This window comes from Sesamum indicum, linkage group LG2 (genome assembly GCF_026168435.1).
Source record: "Sesamum indicum cultivar Baizhima isolate 11 linkage group LG2, ASM2616843v1, whole genome shotgun sequence".
Taxonomy (NCBI): Eukaryota; Viridiplantae; Streptophyta; class Magnoliopsida; order Lamiales; family Pedaliaceae; genus Sesamum; species Sesamum indicum.
The window spans coordinates 1,883,819-1,890,062 of NC_142658.1; the positions used below are offsets into that span (position 1 = coordinate 1,883,819).

General features: G+C 34.0%; 1 long non-coding RNA gene across 1 annotated transcript; it reads left to right on the top strand.

Moving 5' to 3' along the window:
* Positions 1-6,062, top strand: LOC105176992 (uncharacterized). The gene is made up of 3 exons (XR_016064149.1): positions 1-146; positions 4,621-4,761; positions 5,847-6,062. It is a non-coding gene; the product is annotated as an uncharacterized LOC105176992 (long non-coding RNA).
* Positions 6,063-6,244: the final 182 nt, after the last annotated feature.

Here is a 6,244-nt window from a genome sequence, read left to right on the forward strand (position 1 = left end):
TTTCCCCCAAATTGCAGTCAGGTACGAAGTGTTCTTCCTTTCTCGCTGTGCCGCTGTCAACAACTCACCGCCGTCAACAACTCGCCGGTGTATTACGCAGCTTGTTGTGGGTGGCCGGTGGAGGAAAGAGCCACTCGAACAAAAAGGTTAGTTTTTCTTTTGCTTAGTTATCGCTTTCAATCTCCTTTTTATTTTTCATTTTTTCCTATTTTTTACCTTGTTAATTAGCTTAATATTGAAATAGATTTCTGTATGTAATCGTTGATGATTGAGTGGTTTGCTACTTGTTTGAAATTAGAGAAATATTTGAGTACTTGCTACTTGTTTAATAAATTGCTTGAAAGAGATTGCTGTATGTTTTCTTTTTGGCTCATGATTTATTAATGATGGAGTTGCTTTTCTGCTATTAATACTTTTTTACTGTGTTGTTTCCTAATTTATTAGATCTTGATGGGTTTTTAGGATTTGAAGAATGGGGTCCCTTTTTAAGGCTATTTTCATTTCCCTGAAGAAAAACAGAAGTTCATTAAAGATAAGGATAATGAAAATTATACTAATGAAAGCAAAATGTTCAGAGAGAATCAAGAATAAATAACCTTGTGGACATGTAAATATTCAGTAATTGCAGCCCTTTGTTCATTGTTCAACCTTGTCAAGTATAAGATGCAGATTAGTCTCCAGAAACTGTCAGAAAGAGGCATGGACGTGTTTTCAGACTAGTACATTTAGCATCTAGCTCGAGAGTTACGCACTCAGGCCACAGTGTACAACACAGTTATCACTACAAAAAAAAATATTTTATTGGAATGGTTTTTGTAACGGTTTTTCTTTTAAAATTTGTTATGAATTTTGTAATGATTTTTTTATTAATTTGTAACGACTTTTGTAACGGATTGGCCTACCGCGGCCAAGTGGAGCGTTACAAGCTAGTTGTAACGGCTTTACAAAGAGCCTTTAAATATGTAACAATCTTTGACACAGTCCTTGGCAGCCGTTACAAACCTAGTGGTATGTAAAAAAATATTTGGAGCTGCTTTTGTAACACCTCTGCTGAATTTGATTTCTTTGTTATTATGTCAGCCTTTGTAACACATCTAGGGATGGTTGTGCTCGATATTTGAAACGATTTTCTAATACACTTTATAACGGTGTTGAATTATATTTTATCTATTTTTGCCATTACTTTTGTTACTGCCTTTTTTACTGCTTTCGTAACGGTTTTTGGAATGAAACCTTCGAAATTGATAACTATTTTTCCCACAATCTTTGTAACAACTTGACGTTTTTATATGTTCTGGTGTATTACAAAAGCCGTTACAAAAGCAGTTAAAAAAATTATTATTTATTTAATATACTTAATATTTATTTTATTTAATATATTTTAATATTTATTTTTGTAAAATTAACTAAATGAATTTATATAAAATCCCAATAATATAACAAAAAAATAATAATTTAATTATAACAACAACAATATTATTACAAAATACAAAAAAAAATGCTAATCTATATTATCCCCAGCGATTGTGTGTTTGTCGTTGTCGTCGCCATCGCCATCGCCATCGGGCACCGGGGGATCAACTAAAGGCTCGGTCGCTAGATGATCCGTCCAATTGGGATCAGTGCTTTTGATGCAGCGCTCGAGGGCAATGACTGACTTCCTAGTTGGAAGGCAGGAACGGTTAATCAACTGAGCCGGGGGGTCACAGGGGGGAAATATAGACCTGTGCCCTTGTTGACTTTCCGCCTCTTGTCTTGCCTTTGAGTTCCTTCTTTTTGCTTTTGAGCCCCATTGCTAAGTAGCCCTTGCAGCCCTATGTGTCTTATTCTCTGCCCTAAACTATATGCCTTAATCTTGTTCCTTTGTCTAGATGTTGAAATGAAAACGCGCCTTGTTCATCCCTTATGGAGCCACCGTCGCGTCGATCAGCTGTCCCTAATTCTTCATGCCCGACCCGGCCAGCGCATGGACCAAACCTGTCCTAAATCCATACGAGATAGTTTCTGCAGGACGTTCTACCCAGTCTCTCTGACCTAAGGTGCTTTTGTTGTTAAACCATTAAACCACAGGGCTCAGAAATGGTCTCATGGCATCTTCTCCGGGACTTTCCCTTTGATTTGAGCCTTGAGTTGTTTTATTTCCTGTTAGACTTTGGTAGCGCGATGGCCGCCGTCTCGTAGCCTTCGCTGCCCATTAAAGTGCCTAGGATCTCCATCATCATATGGATTCCCTCATACCCCCTACGGACACCTTGGGATTGTTACTTGGTCTTCCGCTTGCAATCTTACTCTCATGGAGACCGAGCTAAGGTGTTCTCAACCATCATTTACGGAATTACTTAGTTGTTTTATTGCCATTTAAGGCTCCTTGACGAACCCCCCTTATAGTTGACCTTCAAGTCTTTTTCAATGCCCCTTGAGAGATAAAATCCTATGAAGTTGCCTCCTCAAGATAATGCCCTTAGGTCTTTATCTTGATCTAACTTTATTATCGACTGTGGAACCTCCTCCGATCGAGGAGGCGAGAGCTGATTCGAAGAAGAAGCTCGAAGCTGACATCTATTGGAGAGAAGAGCGGCTCAAGACCTGGCTGCAAGCCTGTCTGTAAGCCAAGACCCGGTCCGGTCGACACTATTCTGACTGCAAGGAAGAATAGAGTAAGCTGATCTACTGCTCTATCCCTCTTGGACTATGAGTTAGATGTTAGGGTTGGCAGCTATGAGTTCTGAGCTATAGATGCTAGAGTCCGGACTGGTTGGATTTCTGACTTATTGAGCTATTGAGTTCCTGCTGTTTCTTCTTTCTCTTGCCTATCCGAGTCCCTGAGGTAGCCCTATAGGGCAACATTCTAATAGATATTAAGAAACATAAGATTTTTTAATCCATATCGATTCTTCTCTTGGTGATTTAAACACCAATTAGCTTTGAGATTAAGAAAATGACTCTTAGAACGAAAATAGGTTTTATACAATATATTTGGCTTGCTTTAGAAATATAAACATCATGAGGCTAAAATAGTATTTCCATCATTCACAACAAACTCAGTTGGTTTTTCAATGAAATACCTTTTTCTTTTATACAACCTCTTACACTCAAATACTCAAATGATTAATGAAAAGTGGCAATATCTTATGTTCATAGTATTTTTTGTATTATGAACTCTGCAAAACATCTTCTCTATTTTTGAAACATCATTTTAATTTTTTAAACACAATGATTAAGATTTTTATGGAACATGTCATGCCTCGAGCAAGCGAGCCCGTTGGAAGTGCCCAAAGTGTTATTGGGGACAAAGTGCGATGTGCTTGGGGAGACACCTCTCAAACCCGTTGGTGGATCCCCAAGCACATCGCACTTTGTCCCTAATAACACTTAGCTTACGACTCTGCTTGGGGATCACTTTGATACCATTAGGTCACAACTTGAGCCCACAAGATCATTGGACACGAGAATTGCCTCAAACCCACAGAGTTCATCCTGAAAATTAATTATGAAAACTAACCGAAAAGTTTATCCAGTGGATGCACTTGAGTTATTTCGCCAATGCTTATGTTTCTTATCATTTTAATTCGTAATCCTTGTGGGACAGGGTACCATAGAACACGTATACTCTTTTCACCTTTATCCATTGTTATCGTGTAAATTCTCACTATTAAGACTTCAGATTTGTTTACTTATTTTCATGCCTTTTATTTTTCATATTATACTGATCTTATTTATTTTTCAAACATGCACATAATCCTACATACATATTTTATCCTATGTAAGAGCGTCATCCATAATTGGATATGTAACTATCATTGAACTAAATGATGGCTTCTTCTTTTGCATATTGTAGCTTTAAATATTTTGAACGGTATACAAGTACATTAAAATATACAGCATTGAAGTTATTTCGGTTATAGGATTGTGGTGATCACTATATGAGGAAATTGTACATAAGCAGCAAATGTTGCTTTGTTGGGTTTGCATGGACTTTATTTATAGCGATTAGTTGAAGTTGTTTAGTTATTGAAGTCGAGTACTAACTGCATATTCTATTAACTAAATCTACCACTGTAAAGTCTAAAAGTGCTAAAAAAGGACATAGTCTAATTCTTACAATGACAATTATGAGCATAAAAAAATATTTGCTAATTACATTAAATATTAGAACAATTTTTTGGTGCTTACTTGATCTCATTAATTCTACTTGAGAAAAGAAAGTTGTTAAGTAATTTTTGTATAAAAAAGAGCTCATCTAATAGAAAAACTTAATAATGCAACAAGAATTACTTTGCATTTGATGACTAAATTATATTGATAAAGACAAATGCGAGAAGTGATATTACTGAATAAGGAAATTATTTATTGATCTAAATTTGGTAATGAAGGGATTTACTTTGCAATATAAGGCATTGTGTCTCACTATTTCATTAAAAGTTAGATGGTCACTTTAATTTTCTATTAAGAATTTCAATTGAAATTTATAGTACTTTCTTTTGTACAGGGCCACTTCCGACTAATTGGCTATTGAGTCTGTTTATTTCTTTTATATAGATTATACCTACACCTTTTATTTTATCTTTGGCTTAGTTGAGGCTCTTTTTATTATAATGTGCTTCCTTTTTTGTGGTATAGGATCTACCTGAATCAAGTAGTAGACATTCAATTAAAAAGAGAAGTCGAGGCAGGTGTGTAGTACAAGGCACTTGGAAGGTCTCTTTTGGACTTTTCCGACATCATCAACAAGGCTGCAATTATATTTTTGAAATGCACAAGGTATGTGCACTTTTCGATTCACATTTATTTCTATATATATTTGAAATTTAAATCACTTGAGTGATCTCATCGTTTTTTATTTCTTTTTTATTGTTTCATGCAAGATCAATGATTTTAGATGCATGTTAATCAATCATTAACGTGTGGTAGCTTCGGCCAATATTACGAATTTAGATAGATAATATCAAATGGTGCATGCTAACGACTAACTATAATATTTTTGATAATGAAATTTAAGAAATAAACGTAAAAATAAAAAATATTAAATTGTAAATAACTTAATTATGAAGTAGTGGTTCTTTCCCCTTATTTTTTATGGGTTTATAAGTAGTGTATCTATTAATCGCAATAAATGAAAATGAATTTAAACAAAAATGTAAGATATGTCGCTCTAATAAGCACACTATGTAATGTAACTGTCGTTAAGCGAATGTATAAATAAAAAATATTTATGTGATAAATTAGGTTAATCATGGTATATAGTTTTACCAAATCAATATGGTAAGAAAATTGTAAACTGAATGTAGGTTAGATTTCATTACTATTTTCATGTTTTATTGCTTGAGATGTATGTTGATATTGTCTCAAGACTTAAGTTACGATACAGAGTTATGATAAGAAAGTAAGAAAAAGACTAAAGAATTGAAACCAAAGCTATTGTATAATCCATTATATATTTTATAAAGACTACATAATGTTGTAACATATGCAATCTTCAAAGGATGTGACTATTTTCATTGGATGTGCAGTGTGATTGGTTTATATAATCAAATGCACATGAAAATTAGAAACTCGTTTGATATTTTAATTTACAACTTCTAGGTACTGAAGTCATCTTTATCTCATCTTATGGCTTTCAATTCAAAAATTTTATTATTTTATTTATAATTTTTTGTTTGTAGAAAACATATTAAATTATTTTAATTATCTCTAGCCCTCATGCACTAAAAAGAAACAAAAGTAGATATTAGTGTGCAATCACGTGCATTTTTGCTATTACACACATTTACGTTTCTTTATCTCAAAAACTTGATATTATACTTTATAAAATAAACTCGTCTATTCCACTAACATACATATCTCAGGTTTAAGCAGGGGAAAGGGACATGTATCAGATAATTCTACAAACTAATGAAGAAAAATTGGACATAAGAGTGAAGAAACTCCTTCTCCAACAAGACGTGGTCCCTTCAACAGAAATTATTGAATCTATAAAAATCCAACCAAGATACAAGTTATCTCTGCAAGAACGACTAGAGGGTTGGATACTACAAATAAGAAAGCGAAATGCCTCAAATACAAGTGACAAGGTAATAATTGTTTAAAATTTTACATAAATAACTTGTAATCCTTTAGTTATTACTGTAGTATAACTAATATTTTTCAATCAAAATTCTCATGCGATAGTACAATATTCATGACAAAGTCACTCACAACTTCCGCTCTTTAAAAGAGGTTGCAACATTTATACTATTCAGTTGCC